This window comes from Pinus tabuliformis, chromosome 5_1, assembly GCF_031772625.1.
Source record: "Pinus tabuliformis cultivar Carrire ecotype Pingquan chromosome 5_1, CPIR1, whole genome shotgun sequence".
In the NCBI taxonomy this organism is placed as follows: domain Eukaryota; kingdom Viridiplantae; phylum Streptophyta; class Pinopsida; order Pinales; family Pinaceae; genus Pinus; species Pinus tabuliformis.
Window position 1 is genome coordinate 675729119 of NC_142305.1, and position 10532 is coordinate 675739650.

At 30.8% G+C, this 10532-nt stretch overlaps 1 long non-coding RNA gene across 2 annotated transcripts; it reads left to right on the forward strand.

Moving 5' to 3' along the window:
- The first annotated feature begins 6931 nt into the window (after nt 1-6931).
- LOC149166752 (uncharacterized) lies at nt 6932-9103 on the forward strand. 2 transcript variants are annotated; one of them, XR_016260473.1, is made up of 3 exons: nt 6932-7287; nt 8267-8461; nt 8563-9103. It is a non-coding gene; the product is annotated as an uncharacterized LOC149166752 (long non-coding RNA). The 2 variants fall into 2 exon arrangements; XR_016260472.1 differs by having other exon boundaries at nt 6940-7287; nt 8327-8461.
- The last annotated feature ends 1429 nt before the right edge of the window (nt 9104-10532 follow it).

Below are 10532 nucleotides of genomic sequence, written 5' to 3' on the forward strand. Positions count from 1 at the left end.
AACATAGAAAATGGAGTCTCTTTTCCATGTAAATTCAAGACTATAAGGTCTCTAACACCTTGGAGGATGATCCTCCTTCCTTTTATGGTATCCTTCTTCCACTATGCAAGTTCTTGTGCATGAGATGTTCCTCATTATGGAATGTTAGTTTTGGTGTACTACAACACATCATTATCATCGAGCACTGCTTCCATCCCATTCTTCCAAGCTATAAAATTTGAGGTTCCCTCAAGGGAATACTCCAATATTAATTCGTTGAAAGACAATTTTCTCTGAAGGAGAAGTTCTATTGACTAGTTTCTAGTGTGATTTCAGCTTTGACACCATGTATAAATTATTAGAATTTTTCTACTACTCATGAAATTTAATTAAAATCAAGATATTACAAATTTATGTTATTATTCCGCAAAATGGAAATCACAGTTTAGAAACACATGCAACCATAAAAACACCACAAGAACACAATGATTTATAGCGGAACACAACTAGAGAAACCCCTCATCTTATTTTCATTAATCATATGAGAATGAGAAACTATTACAATGTCATGGTTCGATCCTTAAGCATAAGTGGCAGTGTAAACCTGTTCTTTTGCTAATTGTCCTTCTCTCGCCAACACTTAGCCAATTCAAGGCCCCATCTTGCTCCTATTTCCTTGCACAATCCTAGTGGAAATTAGCTCCTAAAAGATAAGAATTTTCTCCTATTTTCTTGTGCAATTTCGAAGGAATGATTCATGTGCTTAACTTCCAAGCCTATATACTCAACTACTATACAATTGATAGTTAAAATTTGGCTATTCCTCCACTCGAGCTAGGCAATTTGAATTCCATGCATGTTTGGGATATGTTTAGGTCATTGATAATTAAAATGTGCCTATTCCTCCACTCGAGCTAGGCAATTCGAATTCCATGCATGTTTGGGATATGTTTAGCTCATCGACTAGTTTAACTCAGAGATCACTCAGTTAATAATAGTTCTACAGATCAACTAACTTTCAAATGACTCAAATAGTTACCTAAGATCAGTTAACTCAGCCAAACTAAAAATATCTGAACTATATTGCTAAATTTTAGCAATCACTACATGCACAACTCTACTTCTATCCTATAACTTGAATTTGCTCATTAAAGAGAATGCCATGTCACACAAGTTAACTGCCATCCAAGTCATCTTGCTCATGTGGAAAATTGAATTACTAAATTTGACTAAGGCACAAGTCAAATTTAACTTTTCTTTCTACAATTTCTAACCATTTTTAATACATTTGAAAAGGATACAATCTATAGCCCCCATGGATGGACTTCTTAATTTTATTTGGACTTATTGGAGTTGATTGGGGAATATTTGTTAAAGATATTTGAAGAGGTTATACTATTAGGGAAGAATCCTAGCTCTAGCAATATCAACTCCACATTTATAACCATATCCCAAAGTTTAACCATTTTGAGATGTTTGACTATTTTAACAATATCATTATGACATTGTGAGTAAAAAATTATTTCTAATATCGATGTTATTACACTTAAGTCCATTACCTTTATATTTAACTCCCTTAAGAAGTTTAAGATTCTTAAGGAGAGGGAGATTCATGAAGCAATAAGATCTACTTATGAGGGTTTACACACTATCAATCCCTCTCAATTTCCTATAATAAATATAAATTTGGATTTATCCAATCTTATGATAGGGTCTCCATATTATATCTTCATCTTCTATTGATTCATTTATGGTTTTGTATTCCTTTATTAAAATTGATTATGCACTGTGTGTCATTTATTCTATTTTCTATGTTGATAAATGGTTCTACATTTGTTTTCCTCAATCTTCCTAAAGGGCTCACAAAATGATTCCCTATATCCCCATATCTCTTCTTATTAGTGGTATAAGGACCTAGTAAGTTCATTAAGAGGGATAAGAGACAAAGGAAACCTTTAGTGTTTAGGGTGATGAACATGAGGCTCGCAAGGATATTTTACAACTCTATTGTGTTACTACTAGAATGGATCTTAATGAAAATAAATATTTTTTTGTTCACAGTGGGCTTATATGACACTCGAAGGAATAGGATCAAAAGCATATTTCCCTTTTAGATTACGTTCCTTTTTAGTGCAATAGGTGGTTCTTGAAGGGGATAGGTTAGTTCTTGTAAAATCTATATTAGAGGCTATTGGTAACCTTATGCCATATCTGAAATGGGGTTTTTTAAATATTAGGAACGAAATTTCTCTTCTTTTTTTTGGTATGGAAATGAAGCATTAGAAAAGATAATAGGGGTTTTAGGGCTTAAATTATAAATATATTCACTTATTTGGTGAGTCTTTAGTTGTAGAGTCCCAATGGAACTTATTTAAAAATAATATTCTTTATAGGAGTATCAAAATACATAAATACATCGCATTAAAATTACTCTTGGACTAAGTAAAAGTGGAAAGTAAAAGTATCCATAACATGTCAAATCAATAAGATTTCATGACATTATCCTTCCCTATGATTGGTAAATACTTGGCATGGAGGGTTGGTGATGGGGCACTCAGTCTCTATTGATCCAATCATGGAATTTGGCCAAGAGGTTTTTATTACTAAAAATATAGTCTTATATTCCTAGGATATTACTAGGTGTACACTAAATATGGTTTATAGTGCAGCTAAAACTACCCTATCTTCCCAAGGGTAGTTGTTAGTTTAGGAATTAGGGATGATTGATGAGATGAGTCAAGGATAGGTTTCCTCTTTTAATGAACTAAGAATAGCCCATATAAGGTTGATTAGTATGGGAAACTTATAAAAATGCTTTTGGTCACAATCTAAAACTTAGCTATCTATTTATACAATCTCTTGACCTTACTTAGATTAGATAACAGTGGTCACTATATGGTAAATGAAGAAAAAAATCTTATGGTCACAATGTGAAGCTTAGTTATCTATCTCACAATACCTCTACTTGTAAGATTAGATAGAGGTGGTCAAAATTATGGAAGGTTATGGCTCCACATAAGAGTATGATGCTCATCTGGTTAATTGTGAATGGTTGAGTATTTACATGGGAAGTGATTCAAAAGAGGAACAAAATTGGCCCATGGAAGGTGTTCATTACATAAAGAAAATCAAAAGACTATCACTCATATTTCTTGACTTGTGGAGTATCTATTAAGGAGTTGAAGGATTTGGAGACTTCATTAGGTCTTAGGAATTGGTGCATAAATATACTATGGATATGAATCTCCAAAAGTCTTTTATTGGAATAGAGTTGAAGCATTATTAGAACAAATTTCTTCTTAGTGACTTGGGAAATATGGTTGGGATCTAGTTTTAGTTTATCTAAATGTGAACCAATTCCACATTTTATAATATGTTCTCATGTATTGGCTCTATTATCAACTTACAAACCTAATGTGAGTATAAAGGAGAAATAGGTGGTGGCAACACTTTTGGTGCATATGTCTTATGCTTGGACTTTATTTGATGGAGAGCATTAAGCCATAGACACCTATTTTGGATTTTGTTTTAATTATATTAGATTATCATTTATTCACTAGAATTTGTAACATAATAAAATGAACAAATAATGTTGGGAAATTCAAGGTTTTACTTTTCATGATTAAATGTGCAATTAAGAAAGGAATTGTCAAGATTTATATTTTTGGGGATATAAGTTTGATTGGATGCAATATCATGTCCATAACATTAGTTTATTCCCATTGGTTACACATTTGAAGGTAGTTTCAAAGTATTTTTAGGGGTATCTTTCAAGCATGCCTATAGGGAGCTTAATGTTCAAGCTAATTCCCTTTCTAAGTATGGTTTATATTTTATGTGAAATTAGGTCATTGAACATGAATATTAGGCTGAGATTTAGGTCTTCTATCAATCCACTAATTTTATGAGATTTAATTCTTTTTCTTTGGGTGGTTACTTGGTTAGGTGTTTTGATTAAATCTAATCTAAATATTTTAGACATGTCAATTTAAATATCATCTCTCTCAAGAGTAGTGGGTAGAACTATAGTTAGTTCAATGATATGTGTAATTCCTAGCACAAACTTTTCCAATTGTGCATCATTCACTATTTGGAATGTTTTTTTAATTCTCCTAATGAAATATTTTTTCCTTAAAGAAAAAAGTAAAATAAATGGAAATGAAATTAACCAAAAAGTAGATATTAACCATAAATAAAGTGCAATTTATGGATAATTTTCAATATTTTAAAAATATATTATATGAAAAAATATTATTATTGAGAGTTACAAAAAATAGAATTTTTATTTTTTTAATATCATATTGAAGTATTAGATGTAAGTTTTATTTTTAAGTAATAGTTGTATTTTATTTATAAAATAAATTAGAAATGGCCTTACTACCATTTTGAAATCTTACTAATACCTAATATGAAAGATTCCAATCTTCAAGTGGACTAAGATGGATTATTTTGTTTTGTTTATTATCTAATTTTTTAGTATATATATAAACATTATCTAGTATATTGGTTAGAACACTCAAATTTCAAATGACCATACATATTAGCAAAATTTGACTAGGAAAAAAACTATGATTCTATCACTTTCTTCTTTTAGATTCCCTTTTTGGGTTTTTTCCTTAGCTTCATTTTGCATGTTATAGGGTGCACATAAGAGTCTCTTTAAAGAGCCTAACATATGTAGGGGTTTAGAGTTTGTTCTTTTGATTATATTGAGGCTAAGTATACTCTCCCTTTTCATGATATTTTTCCACTCTTTGATTGCATGCCTTTCCATCTACTTCTTTCTTCCATGTGTAATGCTGCATATATTAACTCTTCTTTAATTTCAACTTCATTTAGAACCTAAAATTGTTTGGCTCCCGTTAAGGATGAGGGAATTGATGATATAAAAAAATTTAAATGAGGATTTTGAAAACTATGGGTTACCATTTTCCCCTTGGATATTGATGAGCAATAAATATTGGTTCAATATCTTGTTTGGAATCCATCTCAATGTTTTTAAGTAGAAAAATTGGAGGAATTAACTTTCAAGGTCTTTTTTTTAACCTAGTGAGTTAAATTTAGGATCCATTTTGAGGCATTAAATAATTTTTTGTGTGTCTAAAAACACTCCCTTTTGCTAGACCCATAGCCCTACTCAACCTTTCCAAGAATGCAATAATTATGTCAGTCTAAAATTTTATGCAAAAGTTATGCCTCAAGTTGAGCTACCATGTTGAACACCATGGTAATAGTGGATGACATGTTAACCCCTGTTACTCATGCATATTGGGTTATCCATGTGTAGACTTAGAATAAGATTCTAGAAAATTCAAACACATAATTCTATTTGAGAGAATGAGTAAACCTTACCTCTACTTTAGTATAAGACTATGTTAAATACCATGCTACTAAAAACAAAAGAAATTCTGTTATATAAAGTTTTCCTCAACTTATTAAATTAGAATAACCTAAAATATCACATAATAACTAGAGAAAACCCTAAACAAAAAAATTAAACTCTAATTTAAATGTATTGAAATTATATATTCAATAAATAAATAGAAAAGTTAATAATGGAGTAACAACTAAATTTATTTTTAAAAATATACTCCCCAAATCAACATTCCAATTATCACGCAGTGACAGTTAATAATGACTAAGTGGCAATGTTAATGGTTTACTACACCTCTTAAATGTTTAAGAACTAAATTTAACTTACCTTAAATATTTGACTTAAGGGACTTCATTGTTCGTTCAAAATTTTTCCCAGCATGTGAATAGATGCAGACCCGTGAATAAACTTCTAGAAAGGACGATAACTCTTAAAAAAATTGATGTAGTGGATGGTATTCAGAAATTAAAGATCAAAATTCGACAGATACTTGAGATGAATATTAAATGATTAGACGGCTGGGCGGATGGCTTTCGCTCCCCCAGCCGAGTTCGAACCCTGCGGAGGCTTCCCCTTCGACGAATTGTGACGGCTCTGCCGTATTTGCCGGCTTCGGTTGTATTCTGCCCGGCTTCCGCCGTATTGTATTCCGGCTTCCACCTTATTCTAACTGGCTTCGGTCATAATGTAATCATGAGGGCTGCAGCTATATATAGATTTTCACTCTGAAAAAGAATATTAAATGACATATTATTATTCTCATAAAATTTTCATCCCTATAATGACATGCAATCATGAAAATGGTATGGTACAATTGAATGCAAAGTTACAGTATCTAGCAATTATATTGTTTTTGTTTTGACATGCTTTAGCTACTCTTACGAAGAAATGACTAATGTTCCTACATATTTCATCAATCGATGCAAAAGATGACTTGTAAACATTGTAAGAGAAACTGCATAGGTGTTAGATCGTGTGTCCCAGTTATCCTGCAGGTCAAGTCAATCGTACTTTTTCACATGGATTATATCATTATGGAGAGTTCATATGCTTGGGTTAAGTTTATAAACATGACAGAAGATATTTTTTATTCACATGGATTATATCATTATGGAGACTTCATATGCTTGGGTCAAGTTTATAAACATGACAGAAGATATTTTATATAAGAGTTGATGGGACGTTGTACATGGTGATGGGATCATTCCTGTGATACCCTAATCATGGAAAATATATGTCACAATTGAGTGTAAAAATTATTAATATGAATAGTGAAATATAAATTCATTCTCTCACAATCACTTGGTATAAATCTAGACCAATAAATGTAATTACTCCAATAAGATCTACCCAACAGGGAAATGTATGGATTAACTTCCACAAAATTACAAGTGACAAAGTCTACAGTACCCAAAGAACGTGATTTCCAGGTTATTGGGGTTTGAAAGTATCTTGAACAATCCTGCTTACAATTCAATCACTGTAACCCAGAATAATTCAACACACTGTTCACTTCTATAGGAAACGAATTTTTATTTTCAAAGATGTATACATGGCACCCATGAAACCCTAAATACCCATCTCGTATCCATAAGAGAATAACACATAGAAATAGAATACTGTCTGGCTTCTCTTTGTTTTGGATTGCAATGGCGAAGTGGGTGTTCTTATTATTTCGTTGAATCAGCTGCAAGGAACAGCAAAACCTAAAGGAAAACCTGGGTCTATAGAACGCCTGCAGAAGTATCGAAATACGTAAGTTTAACTACAAGGGTTGGTAGGGCTCTGATCTACATGAAGAAATGAAGAGCAGTCTTAGATGGATTGGACTGCAAACAAGGAATGTTATGCAGAGACAAAATGCATAGAGAGCTTGAACGAAACTATGAAGGTGCTCTAATTTTTGCCAAGATAGTCAACTGTCTGGAGTAACGGTAAGGATTGGATTTGAATTCCACATTAAGCATAGGTTATAATTTATTGGTACTCTAGTTGTCATTCCTTTAAGTTTTTTCATAGCATCCAGCTGCCTAAAGGAAAATCAAAATGAACCAGTTAGGTATGTGAATACATAGAAGAAATCTAAAACAATCACTTTCCGGAAAAATTAAGCTCATCACCAAACTCGTTAGCGTTAAAATTGTATATTCTATCTTTTATGAAGTATATTTATAAAATTATCATTCAAAAAATTGTGAGAACCATCCATTCAAACATGTTTTCACATATTCAAACTGAAAATATTCTTTAATTCATGTATAGCTTTGAACTTAAGTAGATTGAATATTTTAGAATGTGATGTAAGGAGTAAAGTGAAGGGTAGATTTTAGGAATATTTTAAAAAGTGATGGATGGAGCAAAGTTAACTGTTTAACATTGTTCTTTGATTCTAAAATATTCTTAAAATTTAGTTTTTTTTATTTGGTGATATTAGATATCATTATGATATTGTATCTGGTTCTTCAAAATAACTTGGATCTCAGTGATTATCTGTACAATATATTTGATGGTTTAATGTTCAGCTTGCTATTAGTAGTTTAAAGAAAACTCAGTAGGATAAGAACATCTTATATCCATTGCAGATTCCAAGAATATCTCAGAAATTTTAGATCCTACTTTTCAAACATGTTTTCACACATTCAAATATGAATTACTTTAATTCATGTATAACTTTGAACATTGAATATTTTAAAATGTGAGGTAAGAAGTAAAGTGAATAATAAATTTTAGAATATGATGGATGGAGTAAAGAGAATTATTTGACATTGCTCTTTGATTCCAAAATATTCCAAAAATTTAGCTTTTTCTTTACCTGGTGCCATTAGATATCATTATGACATTGTATCTGGTTCTTCGAAATAACTTGGATCTCAGTGGTTATATGTACAATATATTTGACGATTTAATGTTCAGCTTGCAGTTAGTCGTTCAAGAAAAAGGCACTAAGATCGGAACATCTTATATCCATTGCAGATTCCAACAATATCTCAACAATTCTAAATCTGACTTTCCTGTCAACCGTTAGTACTTGAAAATCATCTGAACTAGGCATCCATCAAGATCATAAGTTTTTTCAGCAATTGCGGAACGCGAGCCCACTGTTCATAGGTTTGCTGCATCCATCACTATACTTCATAATGATCACCGATTACTTTTCAGTCCTCAAGCTTCTCACTGACTCCAAATTTATTTGTTCCATGTTTTCGCAGACAGAAGAGATAAAAGCGATATCAAACCTGAGGACATCGAGCTCACATTACTCCAGACCGCTGGCTATCTGGGCAAAAGTTGGAGCACTTTCATACTTTCATTGAAGCTTTGCAGCCAATTCCATCTATGACAGGCTCTTCATTTGTTCATGTAGCTCAGAGCCGAACCGGCTCTTGCAGACAAACTTAGGTATGTTGATACTTGTGGAAGTGTTCTATGGACGCAGGATTTTCTTTAGGTTTTGTTGTTCCCTGGGGCTAATTCAGCAAGTGATAGGAACACCCAGTTAGCCCTTGCAATCCAAAACAAAGGGAAACCTGAGAGTGTTGAATTTTAGTGTGTTGTCATCATTGCTCGCCATGAATACACACTCTGCTTGATACTGGCCTACTCGTTTAGGGTTTAGGGTTTGACACTAGTTGCATGTATTCTTCACAGAAAATGGAAAGTTTACTGCATTGCCAGAAGGTGATAAGACATGGATTGACACGCTAAAATAAGATTCGTTTTAGACGCGTACATTTTAATTTTGTTAAAGTAGTATCGAATCTAATATGAAAAAGTGCGTTGGATTATTACACGTTACGGTTATTCAAGCTTTAGTATCTTCCATCGGGTTATAGAGCCGTTAAGCTCTTTGGTCATCCTGGACTTTGACACTTGCTAATTTCTGTCAATAACGATTGCTTCGCTTATTTATTTCGAAGAAAAAAATTTAGATGCCAACGGAACAAACCTTATTAAAATATTGCTTCTCACACTTTTAATATTTAGTTAAAAGTTAGGGTTGTTAATTTAAAATTAAAATTTTCCATGTTAATATTATTAAATAATATATTTAGTATTATAAATTTACAAGGAATCTAAAGATAAAAGATGAATTTATGTTAGTATATATTACATAATATATAGATAAACATCAAGAATTATATATATATAGATAGATATATATATATATATTTGATTCTTAAGAATTTAGTAACTTTTATTATAGGTAAGGGCTTTACTCGTCTTCCTTTCCATAAACAAAATCCCAAATCTAGGTCTCTAAGGTTTTAACTATGTAGCATATCTTTGATTACTAATTATGCTGGAAAAGGTGAATTTATTATAAATATTGAATTTTTGTTTAATTATTAATTAAATTTAAATTTAAAAATTTGAAATGATATTAATTATTATTTTAATATATAGTAAATAATTTATAATTATATATGATTAATAATTTATAATTATCATTTATATTAAAATTGTTTTTAATGGTATATTTGTTAATTACATTTATTAAGTTTTTATATATTTATTAATTATATTTTCTCAAATATCATCCCTACCAATATGAAGATACATTTTATGATTTTTCATGTAATAAATGGTTTATAATTTATTAATAAAAACAAAATAACAAATTGAATTGAATCAAATGATTTATTATTCTTTTAATTTCTTATTTTTTTAATGAAGTGGACATTATGCTTTTTCTTTTTATTATTATTTTATCTAATACTTCATTATGTTAGTGACACTACAACATTATTTTTATATTAAATGGATATTGAAGTGTTCACATACAATTATATAGATATTATAGCATTTCCCTTATATTATGTTGTAGTAGAGTTGAGGACACAATAATAAAAAGAGTTGTCTTTAGTGCTACTTCTTGGAAGTTTTTCTATTGGCTTTTCCAGATTTAATTTCTCTAAAATCCTGCAGGAATTTATTGAAATCCCAAGCTTGATGGTTAACCCTTCATAGTAGAAATGCTCTAGAGGTTTTTAAAGGTGCTGAATCCATATACACTATCAAAAAACCAATTTAAAAATCAAGATTCCTGCACCTAAAAGTCCAAAAAACTAGCACTAAAAATAACTCCAATAAAAATAACACATACTTTAAAATACAATTAAATATTTATATAAATATTATAATTATAAAAAACTTATTTTTATTATTTTTTAAGCTAAAA